Source organism: Cimex lectularius, unplaced genomic scaffold, assembly GCF_000648675.2.
Source record: "Cimex lectularius strain Harlan isolate CLEC.00 unplaced genomic scaffold, Clec_2.1 scaffold127, whole genome shotgun sequence".
Classification (NCBI taxonomy): domain Eukaryota; kingdom Metazoa; phylum Arthropoda; class Insecta; order Hemiptera; family Cimicidae; genus Cimex; species Cimex lectularius.
Window position 1 is genome coordinate 748,434 of NW_019392770.1, and position 25,245 is coordinate 773,678.

Here is a 25,245-nt window from a genome sequence, read left to right on the forward strand (position 1 = left end):
CTTATTAAAACAGGTCAAAGAGAAATACAGTAAAATATAAACATATATCGTGACGTTATAGGAAGAACAATCAAAAATACAATGTATGATCTTCACACAAACTCATACAAAAGCTACAGACGTCATTCACGCCGTTCGATTAAAAATGAACTTCGAAAAAAGGTTTTTCGATCAGATCGCAGAGTTGTAAAAATGAATTTTACTTGTCAAGACACGTTGCAACCGTTTTTATCGATACCAATTACATAACGCGATAAGAACGTTTGTAAGGCGAAAGAGAGTTTTATGATGATGCGGGGATGAAGGTCACAGTATTTCAAAAGACTCGGTCTCCATCTGTCCTCTCTTTGCGCGAAATTGTGAATTAGAATGATAAAAAAAACTTATTACGAAAGGCAAGAGGTTGGATCAATTACTGAGAATGGGTGGGATCGTTTCACATCGGTTTTTACGTCTTTTGACATCATGAACTAGTCCTATGAAGAAAAAGAACGGCTGAAAATGCTTGGTACAAAACGAATGAAAATAATAAAATAAAAAAACGGTATTTTAAGAGAATATAATATATTGTAAGGAATGAGTAAATCGCAAGGCCATGGGCACTTTAGGATTCCCAGAATGCTCTGTGTTGTTTGGATAAAGGCAAAGTTTGGATAGCTCAAAGTGTGGGGGGGGATCTAAGTAACTCTTGTGCCCATATAAAGTCCCAAATTGTAGTAACACAGCATAGAGTAAGGATATTAGTAATGACGCAGTGTATACTCAATAGAGAATAGAACCAATGACGTCGCCTTGTGACCCACCCGTTTCGGCATAGTGAGCGGGGAGAAGGAATATCGAAAGCCTCACTTCTGCATATGGATGTACCTTTTAATATTATCTGGCAAAATTTTAGTAAGAGATAATAGGAGTACGAAAAACTTTGCGTTTCCTCAATTCTTGCCTAAAAGAACACCCGAGTACCATTCCTTCCGATCAAGGGACGATGTGATCATGACTACCACCCTGTGGCACTGATCAATGATAATGTTGGAGCTTTCAGAGATGGGATGCGGTTCAGGTGTTTTTCAAGGATTTTGTCAAGTAATGGCTGCATACTAATGGGTTGATATTACGTACGGATATTTTTAGGTTTTGAAATATGCACACAGTTCTAAATTAATGCTTGTTTTACAAAAATAATAAAAAGATCTATTCTAAAGAGAGCTATTATATTTATTTATTAATAATCAAGCAGTTGGGCACTTAGTGTCTGAATAGTATGGGTTTGTCTTGGGACCGGAAAGAAGGTCTTTTTCCCCCTTTTCGTCATTAAATAATAAATAGATTCATTTAACGACAAATGGCGGAAGCTGACCGAACAGTGACATGATTAGATACCGGCTGGATAGCAAAAGGGCGAAAATTAAATTAATCTTTTATTCCGGCTATCGCCGTTTGATTTTTTTAAATATCATTCCGAGCTGCCGTGTTTACAAAATAAAACAGGAAGTCGATTGTCGTGCGGGTAAAGGAACACACGAAATCGCACGTACGTGTTCGGCACAGGGCGATTGGATATTTTCACAACCGTTGACCTCGAACCCTAAAGACCAGCGTACTTACCTGCATACTTTCGTTATCAAACTCGGCGCTCCTTGAAAAACGGCTGCTCGAACATTTTCGACTAACTTCAGTACCGGAAGTGCGCGCGGATTCTCCGAAGCAAAACATATGGGCTGCGGAGTTGGGCCAATTAGAGAGAAAGGAGCATTTCTCAACATCCCTAACATTGCATAATGGTGTTTTAGTCTCGGCGGTTCGAATTAGACCGCAGTGCACTTTTAAAAAAACGGAATTACGTGGCATCAGGATTTTGAAACTTTTAAAACATTCTTATTTAATTCGTTGTTCCTATCTTGTACAAAAAATGCGTCTTTAAAATGTGTACATTATTGTTATCTACGCCTGGAGGGCGCAGGTTACGAGAAAGCAGCCACCGCTGGTAGTCAACATGAGGGATTAAGGTCTCAAGGCCTTATTTAAATTGAAGTTCAACTTGCTGCCTTCGTATAGAAATTTGATGCAAAGTCAATGGCACCTCCTTTCTTTGCGATTACAACTACTACTTGCGCGATATCGCATCCCTCGCAGTTTAACCTGGTCGCACCTTGATCCAAGGAAATTCAATAGCAGCTTTCTTTGCGATTTCAGCTTTAACTCGCGTCATCTCACGTTAATGCTCAAAGTGTAAACAGGTCGTACCTACGCTCCCTTCTTCACGATTTCAGACACATTGATAACAGGAGGTTCTGCCGGACCATATTTATGAAGTGAGCCTATTCTCGGTTCAGCGCCTATATACAGCCAACAAGAACAAACACCACAGAATGGATCCAAAAAAAGACAAAAGGTGAAGTTTATAAACTCTACAGTTGCTAGACACAGTAAGCTTATGTTAACCTTTTCTTTCCCAATGTTGCTTCAGAGCAATGCCAATGCGGGAAATCCCGTAGTTTAGAGAGGGCGCAGTGTTGTTCTGTTCTATTATTGCTCGTGTATTGGCAACACTGATTTTTTGGCGCTAATCTAAAATCTCTGTTACTAAATTCATGGGATTTACAAAATTGCTCAAGTTCGTCTTGATCTAAGACATTAGGCCATAAATTGTTTAAAACGACCCTCACCAAGAATTGTAAATTCATTGCTATGGTATAGAGATCTAAAATCGGAGAAGTTATATTACTACACGAGGTGTTTTGTAGATGGCCCGGCTGAATTTGTCTTGAACCAATGACGCTATCAAAAAACCAAAAAATCGTATTTAATATGTTTTAGTCTAGTTTCAAATTTTTACACTTCTTTGGAGAAAAATTTGTACATACTTAGACCCAGATCAACTTGAAAATTTAAAATTCGACTCTACACATCTTGAAATATCATTTTAAAGGATTTTTTACGCTGAAAACAATGGTGCAATCGGATTTTAAATCGGTCAAAAAATGAGAAAGTTCACCCATAACATCTTCGAATGCGAAGCAACCACCCAATGGAGATATACCCTGGATACAAAGAAAACTAAGGGAAAGGAATTGTACCGACCAATTACCTAGTACTCCTGAGAGGAAGGATCGAGTCGACTTCACTGAACTAAGGAGCTAAGAAGAAAGTACAAGAAACCAGAAGGCTGCAGTGTTTGGAGAACATAACCTCACTTCCTTGTTCCCTTCCATCGCAATCATCATCATCAACTTCCAAGACATTCTGGCTTGTACGATACGTTCCTTTTAATGATAGGGAAGACAATAAGTAAGACTGCTGTAGTACTTTTGGAACAAAAATCACCGACTTTTTTCGCATCGCAAATTGTTCACACTTGTGCGCTTTCGCTGTCATTTCCTTCTTCACTGTGGCAACGGGAAATGGCGCGTAACACTAGAAAATAATAAAGAGGATTTTTTCTGACATTGCTATTCGTCTTATTAAAATTGAAACGAGGGCAGGACGATAGACAACCCTTCTAACAATTAAGAATTTCCCTTCCGTCGCGGGCTTCATATCCCAGATGGAAAAAGTGCGCCGGGAAGATTTCGTTAAATTTAATTAAAACGGGTGTTTTTGTACAGTGGAAGTAATATTTGCCCCGAAAAGAGCTTCGGGGCAGAAGTTTGGGCGGTAATAATTCCTTTAATCAAAACAAGAGTGAGTGAAGATGGGCATAATTAGTGGAATGGCTGGTGGATTTATCCGCAGGCGAGTGTCGGGAATTGAGGCCATTATAGCCGTGGCCGTATCATTTTATACGCTGTAAATTGTCAGCGTAATAGTGGAGAGGATGGTGGAATGCATGCTTTTAATATTGAGGTGGCACGCAGCCCCCTCGTCGCCGCCTCCCCTTTTTCAACGGCCCCCCAGTCGCCTCTGGCCCTTTTCCCCCCAATAGTTTCCCTCAAAACACGTCCCAAGTTTTGGTAAATTAACACAAAACAAAGTTTGTTTAAACATCTTCTATTCAATACCATGATGGGTTTTCCAATTTGTTAAAAGTTAATAGGTGGAGGGTGACGATCGTTCCAACCCTGCCTCCCTAGAGATTTAGCATTACGTAAACCGTCTCGACTTAGCTTAGTCCATTATCAATATTGAACCTCGAATCAGAGATTGTTTATACAAAACTTCGTAGTCCAGCGGTCAGGGTCTTATGCTTGCCTTTTATTTTTCTCCCTCTTCAATCAAAACGTCATTAAAACTGAAAAAGACATTAAACAAATTCGCGTATATTAAAGTATAAATCGGTTAGATCGTCAGATTAGATTTATGTATTCGTTACAGGAAACAAATCAAAATGGAGATACGTTCGTTTTTAACCGAGGCGAACTTGTTTTTAACAACACTTTCATCTGTCACGCAAGTCAAGTTTTACCAGTCAAGACTTTTGTCCATTTCACAGCCCTGAAAGCAAATAAATTTCCAACTAAGGAACACATACATAGTCGTATGCCGGGTGCCCCGTGAGCAAACGTCAATACTTCAGAAGGTTATTCTACAAGTCAAATCGGACTTAACAGTTTCTATTGTTTAGTAAGATTTCTAATTGTATTCGAGATATTTCACGTTACAGATTACTTCAAACTTTCGCAACTTTATTCCATAAAGTTCAGCATACCTCATAAAATGTTAACCCTACTGTGAATTTGATTAGGCCGATGGAAAGAACATTGAAAACCCAATTAGATTTACTTTTCTTATTGTACTTACAACATAAATTTTTACGAGTTTCATGTCTAAAGTTTAAGTAAGACTCCCTATGTTCTGTAAATACTGACACAAATGCCGCTTAAAGAAACGTTGCCCCTTCTGACGAGCACATGTACGTAATTTTTAAAAATTCAGTTATCACCAATGTAAAATTAACGTTTAATTGGTAAAAAATTAATTTTTGGGTACAATCGGCTTAAAAATATTAGTCAACTATTTTATTTTTGTAAAATCCCGAATTAATACAATAGAAAAATCATTTGCTTTTATAATTAACTTTAGATGATTTTTAATTTTGATTTTGATTTCTTTTCATGTGGTACATACTTTAGATAAGGACTCAATTATTTCATATTTTTAATAAATTGTCAAATTAAAGAAAAACTCTTGTATTATTATATAGCTTTTTCCTCCAAAGTAACCCTTTTTAATTGCCCATTAGTGTTTAATTTCAAATGAACCTTTTTTGATTCACAATAACCCGTTTTAATTTCAAATTAATCCTTTCTTTAAACCATAAAGAAAATTAAAATTTCTGATAGAATTGTTTAGTTAAAATCGGTTAAAAGAAAAATAGTTTGTTTTTATAATTAATTTTAGATGATTTTTAATTTTGATTTTGATTGCTTTTCATGTGGTACATATTTCAGATAAGGCTCCTATTATTTCATATTTTCTTAAATTAAAGAAAAACTCCTGTGTTATTATATAGCATTTTCGTTCAAAGTAACCCTTTTTAATTGCTCATTAGTGTTTAATTTCAAATTAACCCTTTTTACTTCGCAATAACCCGTTTTAATTTCAAATTAATCCTTTCTTTAAACAGTAAAGAAAATTAAAATTGCTGATGGAATTAAATTTTTTAGTTAAAATCGGTTAAAAGAAAAATCATTTGTTTTTATATTTAATTTTAAATGACTTTTAATTTTAATTTCTTTTCATTTTGTACATACTTTAGATAAGGACCCGATTATTTCATATTTTTCATAAATTCTCAAATTAAAGGAAAAATCCTTTATTATTATACCGCTCTTTCCTTCAAATTAACTTTTTTTTATTTCCCATTAGTTTTAATTTCAAATTAACCTTTTTTGCTTCACAATAACCCTTTTTAACTTCAAATTGACTGTTTCTTTAAACCATAAAGAAAATAAAAATTTCTGATGAAATTAAATTTTTTAGTTAAAATCAGTTAAAAGAAAAATACTCAATTTTGAAGCATCCATTAAAAAAATCCTTTCTTTAAAGTATTAAAAAAACTTAGGATATGGCATAAATATCAAAATGTACTTGATGTTAGAAAATTCATGATGCAATTTGATATTTTAGTTACAATCCGTTAGAAAAAAAATAGTCATTAAGGTTTTGTAACTTCCATTAAAAAATACTCTTTGATATAAAATTGAGCATAAGAAGAAACGTCAAATTAGCCCTTGTTAATTTTTAAATTAACCTTTGTTACATAAAATTAATCTTTTAAATATTAAATTAACTTTTTTAACTTGAAATTTACCATTTTTAATTGCAAATTATATTTTTCTTACTTCCAATTACTCCGTTTTAATTTCAAATTAATCTGTGTAAAGCTTGAAAGAAACTTAGGGGATCGTATGAAATACCAGGATGGTTAGATGTACGAAAATTGAAGGTGAAATTAAATTTTTTGGTTAATATCGGTTAAAAGAAAAACAGTCAGACGAAGACTCCTTTGTATAAAATTGAACTTGAGAAAAAACATCAAATTAACCCGATTTAAATTGAAATTAACCCTTTTTAAGTTCAAATTAACCTTTTTTTATTTCCAATTACCTCTTTCATTAAAGCGTTATTATGGGTTATTTATTACTTTTTATTGCGCACCTTGCAAAATAAAAACGTTGTAGAGATTCATAACGATAAAAACTGATAGTACAAAATATCTTCTATTACAATATCGTGAGTAATCAAAGATAAAAATACATGTCGTACGAGCATTAATGTAACGATTACAAATTGTATAACTGACATATACAACGACTTCTTTATCCCAGGAAGACTGGTACAGATAGTATAACAGTTATGCAACAACGAATTACTCTCTATAGCCCGTTATAAATTTAACCATCTCAAAAACAAACAAAAAAATTTTCTAATAGCTAACGAAAATAACTCGACGGAGACAAGCAAACGGCCTGGACAAGGGGAGTTGTTCACTTTATCGATACAGTGAGAAGATCCGGGAGTGGTGGGAGGGCAGCATAAGGACACTACGCTTCTTTCAGGTCAACATCGCCTTGATCAAGTATTCTCGACGGAGATAGAAACACTTTGTCACTCCCCTTCACCGGACGGAGGAGGGAATCCTATTGCTGTTCAAAAACCAAAAAGCGACTTCGAAAAATTCACCCAACGCTGAAACATTTGGCTCAACAAAATACACTAATACAATAAAATATTATGATATAAATAATCAATATTTATTTAGAAATCGTGAGATGCGGTCTGGTGTGATGTAGATTTCAGAAAAACATTTTCTTTATCGTGCCAACGTTTCGATCTTTATTGAGATCATCTNAGGGGGGCCGGCGGTAAAACAGAACCAATCAGATCCCATGTTTTTAAATTTGGGCGGAAAAACACCGTGGGATACCACGAGAAGGAAAGTGGAGGGGGGTGCTGGTGGTATCCCTTATACTACTCACGATAAAGAAAATATTTTTCTGAAACCTACATCACACCAGACCGCATCTCACGATTTCTAAATAAATATCGATTAACTGTCACTAATCACCACACATTTATATAATCAATCACTGACTTCTGGTGAGTATGTTTCATTTTTAACACTTTATGGCCTAATGAATAGGTAAGTACTTTAGCAATTTTTTTTTAAAGCTAGCTCCTCAGGCGGTTTTAAACTTTTTTGTTTTGTGATATATATTTCCGAATTGTAAAATTAATATGTATACAGAATAATAAAGACATATAGTAGGAGTAAAAGGTTAGCTGGAAATCCCTGAGTTTAGATATTCAGGTATTCAAGACGAAAATCAGGAAATTATAATCAGAATATGAAAATTTTTATGTTTGATAAATATAAGTCGATACAAGATGCAGTGGTTAGGTGAAGAGCCATGTTGCAGATAGAAGACAACAAGATGGTGATTTTAGATTGGCGCCTGAAAAATCAGTGTTGCCAATACACGGGCTTAAACAACTCTGCGCTCCCCCTAAACGCGACGGATTTCTGATAAACCTAAACAAAATTGCTAATGTTTGCATTCCTTTTAAGGCACTTTTGGTAAGAAAGGGCTAAATTATAATCAGGATATGAAAACTTTTATTTCTGATAAATATAACAGTTGATACAAGATGCAGTGGTTAGGTGAAGAGCCATGTTGCCGATAGAAGACGCCAAGATGGTGATTTTATATTGGCGCCTGAAAAATCAGTGTTGCCAATACTCGGGCTTAAACAACTCTGCGCCCTCCATAAACGCGCCGGATTTCTGATAAACCTAAACAAAATTGCTAATGTTTGCATTTTTTTAAGGCACTTTTGGTAAGAAAGGGCTAAATTATAATCACGATATGAAAATTTTTATTTCTGATACATATAACAGTTGATACAAGACGCAGTGGTTAGGTGAAGAGCCATGTTGGCGATAGTAGACGCCAAGATGGTGATTTTAGATTGGCGCCTGAAAAATCAGTGTTGTCTATACACGAGATGAAACCCTGATGAAAAACAGTGCACACGCCCTACACCCATTAACTAAGCTTAGCAAATTTGCTAAATTCGGTGTTGGTCAACTCTGGGCAAGAAAGGAAGCATATATCCATTCTTCGCATTCTGAGTACGCCTGACTGCAATTTTTGTGATAGAACCTCTGCAGATTCAGCTTAAGAAATTATTTGGAGTGTAAGTTGACATGAACGGGGCGGCGCGTACCGCTGTACAGCCCTGTCGGCGGGTATGGCAACGCCGGCACTACGCAAATTGACCAGCGTAACAATTGTGTAATGGAGCTTACGGCCGGGTTCAAAGCCGCCGTTCCGACTGGAAGGAATGCCGCCTAATCGATTGAACCCGGTTCCTCGACAACAATAATTATCTAATTACCGTGCCTCGGCCACATACTCGGAGCGGAAATTGCACTCCAAGATAGGAACTAAACTTGGAAGCGATAACATGCTCACTTTTCCTTTTTGGGGTTGCAAAAACGCCGAGTTAACAGACCCGCAATGTTCCTGATCATCGGTACTACTATCGTCTCCACCAGTCGACCATAATCGAGTCTGAGCGTTTTTCCCAAGGGTTAAACTTTCCATGCCATTTCGCCTTATTTAGAAATAAAGAGATAAAAGATAAAATTGACAGTTAATAACTCACGTTCTTTCGTTATACCTCAAAACTGATATTTCAACTTCGTAAAATAAACAATGTTGCTGCTCGTTTTAACAACCCTTTGAGGCCTATATTTGTTGTACATGTGTGAAACGAAATTTTTTAAAATTCGGTCAAATTCCTTTTAGACAAGTGCACGCATTTCGCTGCAATTCCATAATAAAACAAATTGAGTACAATTAAAACAAAACAAAAACTACTCCAGGAGATTATGTAACAATGTCGGTAACAAATCGAACGGCATGTCATGAAAAACGCTGCCAGCCAATGTAAAGGGTCTCGAGGCCATCCAGGAGGTTCTCGGAACGTAAAATGTAGAAAGGGCTTTAGCTGTAGGGTTGGTAGGTCTGATCATAAACGTCAGATTGAAACAGAAAGCTGTATTAATTCATTGAAAAATGGAATGTCGTGGATACTTAAGTCTACGGTCTTGTAGGAAGTTAGTTAATTGCCAAAATTGCGGTCCTAAAAGTCTTCGTAACAATTACTTGAAAGGTCATGGGGTATTGACATGTTGTTTTTACCCGGTGGTTGATAGGACCTCATCTGTTGCGAACCTCCGTAAAGTCAGATAATGTTTCGATTTTGTTTTTCACTTTGCGCACCATTGACCAAGTGTTCTCGGATGTTAGGGCTGAGAGCAAGGATGCCTCCCTTGTAGGGCCCCATCATCTTGCCCTAAACCCAGAAGACGGTTAAATACGACCGGATAAGATTTGTCAAACGATTGTCACTTTAATCGACTTTTAAATTACTTGCATGCATATCGATTTGAAACGGAGAAAAACTTTTTTTTAAGTCTACAATTTCACTATGACCCGCTATATTTTATTAAGCTCTGAGCGCTCGCAGGGTCCCTTGGAATTGTTCGGACTCGTATGAAAAATTTTTCCAAGGATTCCATGTGCCATTTTTGAACATATACAACAAAGTTATATACAAAAATTGAAACTGACTTACCGAGTCACATACAACTAAACGTGTGATTTCAAACAATCGGAAATACTACAGCAGTTTTATAGCTGGGCATAAAAGCATCACAGCGCGACATCGCAAGGCATCGCTCGATGTGTAAAGAAGTCGCATGCTAATCCGTGCAAAGTCAACGGCAACTTTATTTGAGATTTCACCTTCTATTCGCGCGATATCTACGGCATCGTTCGGCAATACTCACAGTGAACAGTACGCTTCTCCGTGCTAAGGCAGAGGCAGCTGTCTTCCCAATTTCAATTTCGACTCGGGTGATATCGAATCGCAATGCCGTCTAGCCGGGTTCATACCTGAGATGTAAGGTATTTATCCCAGAAGATTAGATACACGATTTTTATCCTAAGGTAAGTGAGGTTCATACTGAAAACGATAAGACAAGAGCCAGCCAGCGAATCACAAAGCTGATGCCCTCACTCTTTGAATTTGCCATCTTCAGCCTTCGGAATATCGTACGATACAGAATGAAGAGACAACCAGCTGTGTCTCTTGATACACTTATCTTACGACACATGTCGCAATCGTACAGGTGTGAATTTTATCTTCCTTCACGTTTTTTATAAGTCTGAGCGTTGCGTATCTTATGTCGTATATCGCTTACGACTTAAAGATGCATATCTTACCCCGTTGGTGTGAACCCTACCTACGTGTGGTGGGATATTGCAAACAATTTGTGAAATTGAACCTAGACTCTTTCAATACACATTTTGTTGAAACCCCCGAGCTCGCCTAATGGAAAATCTTGACTACAAATTTTGCTCGGAACAAACTTCCCGATTGTAAACCTCTACATTCTTTCCCAAGTGGCCCACACACAAAAAATATTTGAATATGTAATGTACGATATAACAACCTAACAATGAAGGAAGTTAACACGATATTATAATTATAGGGGTATTCACAATGTTTGTAAGATTTTAACTCGTATTAACTCGAATAGAGAAATGTCCATTAAGATCGTGAATGCCCCCTTCTTTTCTTATCATGTTAAACGTTGCATGTTAATTAAATTTGTCCGCAATGCTGCGCGTGGTCACTGGTAGAACCAAAAATAATAAATTCCTTGAAGACTTGTTGTTTATTTTGATTTTCTTTTGGGTTAAATTGTAAGATTCCAAAGGTTAGTAAAACAGGAATATTAATCAACTCTTTCATTCAAAATGCTATCTATGCACTGTAAACAAAAAACAGCTGTTAAATTCGTGGCTGCCATGTTGTTTACCTACGCCCTAACGGATAGCAACGTGACTACATTTTCGACCTAACATCTAACATTGGCCCTGGCCTGTTAGATCGAGCAATGTTAACTAGCCGATTGTTACAAGTCTACGTCATCATTTTTCTCGATCTACCCTAAAATAATTGACAGGGTTAACACAAAGATCGTAAAAGACAATATAATTTTTAATCAAAAAGATGAGACAATCGGTGTACTCAAACGGTCAGTAGTACGACGATTACTATGTTGTATCTTAACAATAAATACCGTTGTGTAAAATTATGTGTAATTTTGTCTAATTCTCAACTTGCAAATGACTCAAGCTTTACAAGATTCTATGACCTTTGCGACATCAAGTGACAGTGATAACTGATAAGGGAAACTGAGAAATTCTTCCGTAAATGACGTCTCCTTCAACGAAAGGAATTGACTGAATCTCAAACTGCGAGTTCCGGCGACAAAGGGGCAAAGGTACATAAAAGAAGATTCTGTTTCTCTCCAACTATGAACAATGGGGGTGTTGAGAAAGGACAATTAAAAAAAAGAATAAATCTTGATTTAAACAGATTTAGAATAATAATAATAAATAATAAAATGGAAATTACACAGTAATATTGTGTGAATTTGAAATGTCCGGATGAACACTGTTTAAACAGATTCAAAGGTGCGCGATAAATAGCGTCACGATATTTTCCTATGCAAATTACCTTCGATCCCAAGGATGTAGAGACATTATTTACATTTGCACACTGGCGACAACGCAAATCGCGAGATCCTTCTAAACAAAATTGGAATTACGATGGAAAAATTACCATGCATTTTGTTTCAAAGAAAAAATCTAAACGTTTGCTAAGGTTTTGTTTATGTTTGCGTTTTGCATATATAACACGAGAAAATCAGTAACCCTGATCACTTTAATTTGCGCGACCGGTTAAGCCTGGAATAGAAATTTTTCTAAAGATTTTAAAATATGAGATAAGTCAATAATATAAATTGCCTGGAAAAACGTGTCGCGTGTACTGTTTGTAACATAAAACCCGGGGAGGGCCAGTAAAACGATTTAAGCCCGGGCGGTTTGAACATCATTCCAATCATTAAAAACTTCCTCGCTTATTATTATCGAATTAATTAATATTCCGCCAAAATGGCAAACAGAGGGAGGACGATATACCCCGTCAATCGAGAACGTTTAATTAACCCCGGTGCAAACAAGCACAAGGATACATCCACTCCACACACATACTACAGGGGTGAGTATTGTAAGGGAAAAGAAATCAATAAAAGGGTAAACACAATGAATGTAGAGACAGCTGCCCGGGGAGGGAAAGCAGATGCTCGAACAATCGGGCACTCGACAATTTCCCGGTGTCACATAGTCGGCCGTACCATAATCCAGAAAGTCGATGTCTAACAAGTGGCTACAAGGGAACAGATTTAATTTTAATTCGATCCCTACTGGGAAAAGCCAATCGGGGAATTAACTCGTCGCAATATGTATGCTACCAACTCCACCATGGGATTTCGGCCGTGGTACTTACAAAATTGTGTCCTGCGGCAGGCGCAGGCTACTATATTTAAGATATGCAATCAGTTTTCTCGTAGAACAGGACTTGTAAAAAGACTTCCAAGTAAGCTCTTAATAAAAATCACCAAGGCAACACATGGCGCCGATTATGTCTCGTGGTCTGGCCACAAACTCAATAGGCTATAATATCATCACCGAGGACAGACAACGCTAGGGTGTGGAGCGGCCCGATGACCAGTAAAGCTCTGCTACAGTTGCTTACTCACATATTTTACAATATCCTGTTTAGTTCCTTAAATTCACTATTTTCGTGGTCCGCTTAAACAATTAATACTTTACAATTAATTAAGGTTTTTAGTTGAGATGAAAAAAGTCAATGGCACGAGAGGGATTCGAACCCACGACCTTCGGATTGATACGCCGCTGCTCTACCACCTGAGCTATCGTGACCTCGATCCACTCGGACATCAAAAATGGCAAAAGGAGGGAAAACTCATAAGGTGGGGTTGAGATGGGGAGTTGATGTCCGAGTGTATCGAGGTCACGATAGCTCAGGTGGTAGAGCAGCGGCGTATCAATCCGAAGGTCGTGGGTTCGAATCCCTCTCGTGCCATTGACTTTTTTCATCTCAACTAAAAACCTTAATTAATCCTGTTTAGTGTTTTATTACTCATCAAACCGTTAAACAAGTGTCATCCATAAAAGGTCATACACGACCAACTACGAGTAGCAATCGTGAGGCTGAGTACATCATGTTACAATATTTTCTTATATTATCTCGACTTAAACGTTTTAGCCGGGTTTCGAACCCAGAACGCTAGTGTGAAAAAGCACATTTACTGAGGTCTGCGAAGGTGATGACCTTCTATTTTGGTACTTCGGACGTCAGCTTTTCTCAAGTTCAGTGATTCTTTTTGAACATTTGTGTTACAAACTTATAACAGGACTTTTCAATAAACCTTCAAAGCACCCAGATCGAAAAATCGAATCTTCCTTGAGGTCTGCGAAAATGAAGACATTCGGTTTTAGACTAACAGACGGATTGAAGCGTTTCTCATCTTTAGTGGTTCTTTACGTGTAGTGTTTTTTGATGTTCGTTTTACAAACTTTTAAAAGGACCGTCATTGAATCCTCAAAGCAACCAGAAATCAAAAAGTGGGATCTTTCTTGAGGTCTGCGACGATGATGAACGGTTTTCGTCTGTCATAAGTTTTTAAGCTTTTCCATCTTCAGTGGGCCTTTAAGACGGGTCTTTTTTGATAATTGTAGTACAAACTTATAAAAGTACTCCCCAGCAAACCCTCAAAGCTAACATATGTCGAAAAGTCGAATCCTTCTTGAGGACTGCGAAGGCGTCAACCTGTTTTGTCCTGTCAGGCTCTTTTAAGCGTTTCTTACCTTCGATGATTCTTTAAAACTGGTGTTTTGTGATATTGGTTACACACTTATAAAAGGGCAGATCAATAAACTGTCCAATCTAGCAGAAGGCGAAAAATCGTATCTTTCTTGAAGTGTACGAAGTTGATGACCTTCCGTTTTCGTTTGTTAGACGCTGTTTTGCTTTTCTCATCTACAGCGGTTCGTCAAGGTGGGTCTTTTCTTATGCGTTCGTGAGGGTTGAAGTTATCTGGATGAGTTTGATATAGGAAACAAACTGTATCTCCCACTGAACTGTCATGTACTGTATACCTAGAGATATAGGTCGGGATCCTATGTTAATCTATACAATACCCATTCACTGACGATATTATGTAAAACTGAAGAATAAACTGAGCGTGAGCTTTACGTTAATGCAGGATCCGCAGGATAAAGGTAGAAAACTGTTATGCTTTCAATTCAAGACAACTTGACTAAATAGCCTGGATATGAACAACAGTTTTCCTCCTGACGATTTTCCAAGCTGGTTGAAAAGCAATAGCCAAGTCGTGGCCACTTTTTAAATCGTTTGACTCACCTCCGGCCGGCGTTACACGGACGAAATCCGTAATGAACGTTGAGGGCGAGGGCACTGGCCGACGAACAAACGTTCTGTGTGCTGACGAATGTAGTGGGACGTGATCATTTGTAATCTTGACATAATGGCCCCTGTCTTTCGGACCTATTTTCCCCATGAGGAAAAGTCTCAAATAATTTATTATTTTATTGTATATTTGAATTCGGAAAATTGTCGGTTTGCCAACTAGTTCTAGAGATGGGACACTAGAGGTATGTTATAAAGGTTAAAGTGGCATTGTTGTTGTTTCTCTCTTCCAGTCAAACTCTGTCCAAAAAGATATCTTTTTACCAATTGAACTTATAAGCACAATCTCACAGACTGGATTCATATTTGACATATTTCTGTCGGAAAATTGAACTCCACTCCTAAGTCAACAGTTTTCCATTACACCAATCCAAATATCTTTTTAAACTGGAATGTCGCTACATAAAACGCCGATTTACTGAGAACGACGTGGAGATTAAAGAGTTCTACGGTGTAGTGAACGTTTTACAACGGTACGAGAGACAGGATCATTGGATTTAAGGGGTCTTATCGAACAGATTTCAAGATAGCGACATTCTCCGGGCTGATTAACCGTTCAACGGACGTCCTCTTCCAGCTGGAAACAGAATTTTTTATGGGATGATTCAAACCTTTCGCTATAATAAAGACTCGATTATTTGTCCACCTTGAGCGCTTTTACAAGAAAAAATTGAAAATCCTTGAAACCCCGCAGTCTGCAATCAGGTAAAGAGTAACGTTGTATAATTAATTGCTTTGTCTTCATACAAAACGTTTATTATTTTTTAAATGTATTAATTAGACTTTGTTTTAAATAAAGATTGGTTTGGCAAGTATTCATTTAAGATGGTTTGTCAGGTTTGTAGTAGGCGTCAATGTTACACTATTTTACTTATTTCAATTTCAATACCCTGAAAATACCACCACAAGTATTCTTCTGCCTTTTATGTAGAATGAAAACAACAGTGGACTTAATAAACAACTCTGTTTGACTTCATTTTTTAAATCTCAAACTCTTTACTAATCCTCTTTACACCAGGTAGACCCTACTGTTCCATCCATTAAACCTTTTATACCGTCTTTTAATTTTGTTGACCGCCCTATATTATATATTTTTGTATAGAAGTGCATCTGAATCAAAGGCCGCTTGGAAGTCAACAAAAAAGGCATTCACCTTCTGTGACAAAGGGAAAATAACTACTGTGCTATAATAAAATCTAAACCCAGCTTCCTTTTAATACATTTTTTGTCTTGACTTTGATAATCTAAGACCTGTATGGATTTTACTGATAACGCGATATATTTGACTGATATATCAATAGCTCTATAAATATGTGAGAGTCAACATCTCCTTTCTTAAATAGTGTAAAAATAATGGTTTCTTTAAAACACATTAGCACTTTTTGACCATCAAATATAGCAACGAAACATTCAAGCAGAAAACGCGGAAAATTTTCGGGGGCATTTTTATAGCATTCAAATGGGATACAATCTAGTCCTTGCGCTTTATTGTTTTAGATTTTTTTAATTCGTCAATTTTGAACATACTGTCCAGGTAAGTAAAGAATAATGGGGACTGCGTATTGTATATTTGACTGTGCTTTCTTCCTTACAGAATTGTGTAATGCGATTCTCGGATACGAGCTAAGGAATGGAAGAGGGAACTAGATCCAACTACAATTTTTTTTCTACGGTCAAGCTGCTCAGAAGCTGAAAACCCAAGCGCTAGAACGAAATTTTTGAGTCATTTGAAGAAAGGTGATAGGAGGATTATTTTACGGATTAATGTAACAGGAAATCTGTAAGGGTGGTGAGCCATGAGGTGCGGTATCGGGTGATGCTCTGCGATACGATGAGCTTGCTGAAATATCATCTATAATATATAACAGTAAAATTAGCTTTTAGTTTTTTAAGTGTTAGACATGTCCCAAGCTTTTGACAACGTCTGGCACCCGGGTGTTCAAACTAAAGCTATTCCTACCCACTCATTATTGCCAAATCCTAAAAATCCCATCGGCCGATCGTTCAGAGTAAGATGCAGCAACGAGTTCTTGGAAGTCAGGCCGATCCAGATCGACTTCCCACAAGGGAGTATTCTTGGCCCCATCCTATATACAATGTGTGGTGATTAGTGACCGTTAATCGATATTTATTTAGAAATCGTGAGATGCGGTCTGGTGTGATGTAGGTTTCAGAAAAACATTTTCTTTATCGTGCCAACGTTTCGAACTTTATTGAGATCATCTTCAGGGCCTGGGATTTACAAACATCGTTTACATATAACAATTACATTTTGGATGTGAAAAAGTGAATTTATACAATGCAAAATATATTTTTATATATATTCGATCAAAGTATTTCTACTCACTCAAAGTGTTTGTCTTCTGTGTATTTGTGCCATTCTAGCGTGTCGCGTCGAGAGTGCCAGTGAGATTTTGCTATTTTGAGTTTATATACGTTGGATTTTGAAGGGGTGGGGAAGGAAGTCGGTATAGAAAAGACATTTTTGTATAAGGCATACATTCCACACATCAAATATTTTTCACATAGTCTAATTTCCCAACAATTTAGCTTTCTTTTCCTTATTTATCCCTTTCTATATAATCCTGAAAGGATAATCTGGGCGAACCATTACCAACACATTTTTTCCCTTCATCGGCTCTTTTCACCTCAAAGAAGCCGACGGCTTATACAAAAATGTCTTTTCTATACCGACATCCTTCCCCACCCCTTCAAAATCCAACGTATATAAACACAAAATAGCAAAATCTCACTGGCACTCTAGACACGACACGCAAGAATGGCACAATTACACAGAAGACAAACACTTTGAGCCCTGAAGATGATCTCAATAAAGACCGAAACGTTGGCACGATAAAGAAAATGTTTTTCTGAAACCTACATCACACCAGACCGCATCTCACGATTTCTAAATAATACCTATATACAATTTACACTGGTGACCTTCCGATACATCCCAACACCATCTGTACAACCTACGCTTACGATACTGCAATTTTAACTCCTAAGTCCAGTCCTACCGAAGCCACCTGCCAAATCCAGGAGCCTCTTGAGCGTATTGACGAATGGTGCAAAATGTGGAAGATAAAACTGAAGGAGGACAAATGTACCTAAATTATTTTTACGCTAAGCAAACAGCCTTGACCACGTCTATACGTTAACAGTAAAGAACTACCGACATTTACACAAGTAATGTACTTAGGGCTGTACTTAGACGTAGTCTAATGTTGAATACTCCCACAAGAACCAGCCGACAAGAAGTAAATAGACTATTTGGACAACTACGATGACCTATAGGACCGAAATCACAGGATGAGAGGATAAAGAAAAACATTACTTCGACCAATTTGGATGGAGCGGAACTGTGTTTATCACCAGCCAACTAACATCCAACGAATCTAAGGGTTCCAATCAAAAATCCTGAGAATCTCCAATCTCCTCATTATGTCTCTAACCACACTATCCACAATGACCTTAACATTCTCTTATAATTCATCCGTTCCCGCTTCCTCAAGTTTCACTAAGTTCTTTCAACCCAACCTGACCCTACTGCTCAAACCCTCTTCACTACTTCACAAGAACTTTCCAAGTTCATCTCAAACGACGATGGCTCCGAGACCTCCTCGCCTTAACTCCCATGACAAACTAAGTGCCATCATTGGCTTTTTATAGATTAATCGGGTGCAGTACTGGCCGTATGTTAGTGTTTTCACCGAGATTTTACACCGTTAAGAACAATTTGTAATGTGTATAATTCATGTACAGGTCACAAATAAATATTTTAACAAAGTTTTTTAAGTAGTTTTAAAATCCATCGGTACGAGTGGAATTGTGTCGTTTTGATACATAGACCCAGTTATTTCTTCTGCAAATGTTACTGTGAAAAAGTATTTCGACGATGAATGTGATGAAGTTCGAGGTAAAATGGAATGAAACAACTGTACACACCATCTGCATGCCATGTGGTTAACAATTTGAAAACGATACGATCTACCCTTTAGACTTCGATTCCTAGATGTACCTCCCCTTCTCGACTTCTTTCGGCCGATTAATTGTACCAGTTTATCCTTAACGTCATGACGAAGGGATTTAATGAATCTATAAAAATGATGATTTGTTATTATGTTTGATTGTTCCACTACGATTAAATGACTGCGTTGTTCATTACCCGGTCGAATTCTCGACATATTTCGTGATTTATCCGAATAAATTGTGAAATATCTCCAATTTTTCAATCCATTTTACCTCGACTGCTCAAACCCTCTTCACTATTGCCCATCCCAAGAACCCTCCACCTCTCCTCAAATAATTATGGCCCCAAGACCTCCTCGTCTTAACCCGATAACAAACATTCATCAGGAATGGCGCTGGAACGACCGGTCACCTAAGAATAAGGATTACGTTGGCATTTTGTGAGATTGACCTTAAAATTTCCTGTTCTTTATAGTTTTTTTCTTTGCCCCAATGAAAACAAGTCCAGGGAGGCACCTGTTTTTAAGAGCGGTTAAGCCTTCCCTTGAGTTCACGTTAACAGGTACCCGGCCGGCGACCCTACCGTGGAAACAGGTAGAGAAACAAGAATGGGAATGTCATCCATTTCCCCACAATATATTAGGGCTCGGTTGAGCAAAATCACGTTTCCTTGCCGACTTAGCATTTCTAAGAACTTAGTTTTTTTTTTCTTCCCAGGGTTTTAGTGGGGTTTGATAAGAAATCATCTTTAGAAGTCTGCCTTGTAATTTAAAAGTCGAAGTCATTTTTCCTCGACAAGGTCAATGTCATACGATAGCATTTTTATAATGTCAGCGTGTTGTATCAAAAAAATTTGTGAATAGGAAATTAAGTAATGACAAATATGCGTTTATATAAATTGAGAAATTCCCTTTACGATATACCAAAATTGAATGGATACACTTGTTTTTTGGAATTTGTGGACACCTCCTGCCAGGAAAAGCCAGATATATTAGTATGAATGTCATTGCTTATAATTTTTTCACTTGTATTATGAACCGCAGATATCCAAACTTCAACTTCTGCAATCCTTATATCTTTTGCCGGCGACACAGCTGTCCAGTGCATTCATCCCGATCCCACAATTGCTGCGGAGGAGCTTCAGGCAAATGTGCTGGATATAGCCGAATAGAGCAACACTGGCGTATGAAGCTTAACGAAAGCAAAAGTACCCATTTTCGGAGCAAGATCCCTCATACAATATTTCTCAATAAATACTTCCATTAAAACCAACATTAGCCAATAAAACTACCTGGAACATACACACACGAGTAAAACGAAGAGAATTAAGCCGGGAACACACCCTATGCTACACCATGCGACGCTACCCGATGCTGCCCGACGCCTTGCCACGTTTTGGTGGGGTGTGCACATCTATCCGACGCAAGCACAAGTCGCGTACAGTCCACAGCGTTTATCACAATAATCACTATCACAATCGCAACGCATCTTTTGTTCTTAATGAACTATTTTGACCTGCAAAACCTTGTAATAAATTGTTAGTTAAATTTTATGAGCACAATCATCTAATAAATTGTTTGTTAAACTTAATTGTTTTAAATAAAGTTACTCCTAACCATCATAATTAAACAATGTTTATAAAATAACATGTTGTAATTAATATAACGTAAAAATTAGATGTACTTAGTTTGAAATAAACTACAAAAAATATGAGTGTCCTGTTCTGATGCTACCCGACGAAAATGGTGTAATTTCATAGCAAAACTATGAAATAAATTGTTAAGTAAATTTTATGAGCAAAACTGTGTAATAAATTGTTCCAATTTTAGTATATGTACCGCCGAAGCGAGTACAATAAATTGTTAGTTAAATTCATTATATCAAAAAATCGTATTCCGGTGTTTTGATTAATTTTCTACCAAACCATTACAATTAATTTTTTAAATAAAAATAATTAATTTTTAATCACAGTTAATTTGGTTTATATTAAAATAAGTATGTTGTAATTAATATAACGACAAAAATAAATGTAGTTTGAATAAAAATATAAGTGTCCAGTTCTTTTGTCTTCGACTGTACTCGATGCTACCCGACGAAAATCTGGACAGTGGGGATCGCATAGCATCGGGTAGATGTGCACGGGGGTAATGCAACCTTATGGAAAATCGGAGTTTGGATTTGCGTCGGGTAGCGTCGCATGGCGTAGCATCGCATAGCACAGGGTAGATGTGCACGGGGGTAATGCAACCTTATGGAAAATCGGAGTTTGGATTTGCGTCGGGTAGCATCGGGTAGCGTCGCATGGCGTAGCATCGCATAGCACAGGGTAGATGTGCACGGGGGTAATGCAACCTTATGGAAAATCGGAGTTTGGATTTGCGTCGGGTAGCATCGGGTAGCGTCGCATGGCGTAGCATCGGGTAAGTGTGTTTCTGGCTTTAACGTTCGGACTACTACTAGCACACAAATCATATGTCGAATATAACCTTTTACAACGATCTCAAACCACCTTTTGTACCATAGAAACCACCCCTATAACCCGATGAAGCGATGTCCTCAGAAACTCCTTACCAAGGTCTAGTACTTGTTGAAAGTTGGGAGAACAAAAAAAAATGTTATAGGACAGCTATAACTCACGACTATCCTGGAAGTGCACCCACGACTGAAAAGACGACAAAAAACCAAACCGACAACCAACGAAACCATACTAAAATCAATTTGGACGTACGTACAAGAACTGTGGGCACTGCTCATCCTTCCAACATTCAAAGAAAACAGTCCTTCCAATCCAAAGACCAATAGTCAATGCACCTTATTTCTCCAACGACACCCGACACAATGATCTCAAATCCCTCTCGTGAAAAAGAAAGTACCAAAACATTTTCCACAATAAACTACACTCCCACCCCGATTAGTTGCCCAATACTTACTTATCCAATATAAAACACCCTTACAATTACACAATAAACATGGCCTCGCGACCTACTAAACGACGATTATTCTTCGCGTATAGTTGGGAGAACAACAATGATTTTTAACACCCTTCACGTCACATGATCTGTCATTCGTAAATCCAGCTCATTACGTAATTTAAATAAGGTAACTGATTGTAATAAATGTGTACATTTTCTGAACTTGCACAGATATGTATTGCGAAAAGTAGGACAACTTTTTAATCATTCTATGTTTAAGAAAGGTCCGTGGACTCCTTCTAGTCTTTGCCCTCGGCTTTTTACATTTAATTACCTGTTAAGGGTTTGAGTTGGATATTTTCAGTCCGCTGTTAAAATTTATCGCACCCTCCGTCAAGGGAAAAAATAATTGGAACCCAAGAAATCTATGCCCCGCTTAAATACAACCTGGCAGTTAAAAACGCGGAGACAACGCTTTAAACGTCGGTAAAATACAAATGAATGGCGTCTTTTGAAATCAGATGTATTCAACCTGCAGGCCAAACACTACAAAAATCGGAAGAAAACAAATATTATGAAATGTAGTTTGAAAAAACGTACAAATATAGTTTTTCCCGTGAAATTAATTTGTGAAGAGCTGAGGAGACTCGATTGAGTTTGCATGGATCGGCTGCTATCTGTTTACACTGGGAGCGGAATCGAGCGATACAATGCGATATCTAGGAGACTACAAGCTGAAATCGCAAAGAAAATAACTGCCATTGACTTACCACTTGGGGAGGGCACACAAACATTCATAAATTCCTTTTACTCTAAATATAATGTTATACACATTAAAACTAAAATTGGTTTCTTAAAAAGTGCTCTCTGTGTATACTGCTACGAATGGACCAGCGGCAGATTCACAAAAAGCGTTCAACGACGGAGATTTATCACCGTGATATGTACATAATGGCACACTACATAAAGATCTGGGGAAAGAGTAGGCGTCTGTGATAGTCGAAGCAACCAATAAGACCATGGCAACTATATAATTTGCCAACGTAGCCATCAACTTCGTAGAAGAAATAACAGCGAGAAGACAGAAGAGACTCAAAAATATTCTGCTTAGCTAAAAACAGGCAGAAGAAGACATAAAATGTGTTAAATATACCTTTTGTCTTCTTGCACTATAGTACCAACGCTGCTATAAGCCTTCATATTTACGTAGACTTTCGGATTAACTTCGCACAACTTTCCAGTGAATATGGAAATGAAAAATGGACCTTAGTGGACTTCCTCCTGTACGAAACATGATTGCAACAGGAAACTGATTTTAATCGGACCAATTCGATCTATCAACGTCAATTTCCATAACAGGGCCATATAGTAGTAATGCAAGTATGACGTACAGCTCTTTTGTTTGCGGAACAGGCGAACAAAGTCGCTTTTCCTGCAATAAATCACACTAAAATTAAAAGTCGTGCACGCTTGACACTTTTTCCGATCTATTGCCTGAGAAACCCCCGTGTGTATGTCGAAAAACGTAAGTCCAATTTCATTCTCTATCCTTTCTTCGCAGATAGAAGCTTAAACATAACCTGTGCAACGCAAATATATAGTTATACGGTAAATTAATTAATACATACAAAATTCGCATTTTCTCTCTCTGTAAAGTAGTCTTCCAACTGACGGACTCTTGCTCCTGGGCTAAAGACCCATCTCTACCCCCAATTAGATAGGATATACAGCATGTGTAAAGGTTTGTTGTGTGCGGCTTGTAGACAAAGGTCGCTTGATGTATCCCACTTAATTGAAGTCAATCTTTGGCTCTATATAGAGAGCTTGTAGGAATACCACCGTGTATTATTATTATGCTAAGCGAGTTGAGCGAGGGTCCCCTGTTCCTATTTTTAGAGGAAACAGGGTTGTTTTATTGTATGTAGTACTTGTAATACTAAATACTGATATTTCGGTCTGTGTATATGGAGAATAAATATACTTATTAGCGTGACTGAGTAATGTGAGGGGTGAGGGTCAATGGCGGAATATTGAGTACCCCCATCTCCATTCGATTAGTTATAAGTATGTGTAAATGTGTTGTTGTATCCTGCATGTAGACATAGTTGCTGGATGTTTCCCACTTAATTGTCGTCATTCCGTGGCTCTATATAGATAGCGTATAGTAATGCAATCAGATTTGAAAATTTTGCTTGAGCACGGCAGCGAGTCCTTGGGCGGATATCTCGTTTTGTGATTCCTTTTGTGTATATCTAGATTAAATATGTTTATTAGCGACAAATCTCTACGTGAATATAAGTTCACTTCACGTGCGTATGTTATGTTAATCGTGCAGATCTGAGCTTATATAAATCAGTTATCTGGTTTTCTACATTCTACAAAATCACCACCAGCTCCAAATATAAATTACTTCTTCTACCGAGGTGATTAATTTTTTTCCGATTAGTCGTGAAAGGTATAGAATTAATATAATTTCGAAGAACAAGCAACAAGTATAATAAAATAATAATAGTTTTGAATGGCACAATATCCAGCCCGGAGGACCAATTTTGCGTTGAGTACAATTTCAATGAACTGATGACAAAAAGGACAATATTAAAAAGGAAATATCAGAAAACACAAAATTTTTACACTCTCATATTGTCATAATTTGACACCTAGTGCATTTTTTCCATGATATGAAGTTTCTGGAGTAATTATTTATATCTGAGTTCAAGACTATATTAATTTTTATTTATGCTGAACAGTTTTAGCGAATGATGCGATTGTTTGTAGGTAGGAAGGGAAAAAAGTGGCCAAAATGGAAATCCCCTTCGTCCAAATGGCAAGCCGGGGTTCATGCAAATTTCATTCCGATTCACCAAAACTTCCCTGCCGTATTTAAGGACAGATGTCACGCTACGATTTCACTTGTGTTTGTGTTGTTAAGGTCATGGGAAAACCTATGATAAAGCGAAGCCCCTTTCCAGGAAAGCATTCGCCCCGGCTTAAAAATCATTTCCATCAATTGTTTTATAAATATTACTTGTGACAAAGTTTTAAAATACCCGTTTGTCACGTCAGCCTTTATTTTTAGCCGTCTACTCCTAGGGACAATAAAAATGAATTTTTTCTAAATAATTGCATATATTTATCACGATAAATATAAACTGCCGATTTGCTTAATTATATAAGCTCAAATCTGGGCATTCACTTCTCGCAGTCCATCGGGAATTCCAGCTTGTGTAATTCACAATTAATTGCCGGCAGGTCACGAGAATCACCCACCCTGAGTGTTGGCAGTTCAGTCAGACATTGGTCTTATCCGTCCAGCCACCGAGATTCGGCTCCAGTGCTGTCAACAGTTAGGTCATTTCAGCACCCAACACTATCAGTTCCTAAATTGATATCCATCCATAGTTCCAATTACTCCTAAATACTTTCCTTCTTATTTACATACCATTCGCTCAGGGTGGTGACCATAGAAGAGCTTCAACCACTGAAACCG

The 25,245-nt window shown here is 37.4% G+C and overlaps 1 protein-coding gene across 4 annotated transcripts in view; it reads right to left on the bottom strand.

The window, feature by feature from the left end:
* The window catches only part of LOC106664095 (transcriptional enhancer factor TEF-1), a 188,927-nt gene that overhangs the window by 140,563 nt on the left and 23,119 nt on the right, over positions 1-25,245 (bottom strand). The gene's annotated exons all lie outside the window — the stretch shown is intronic.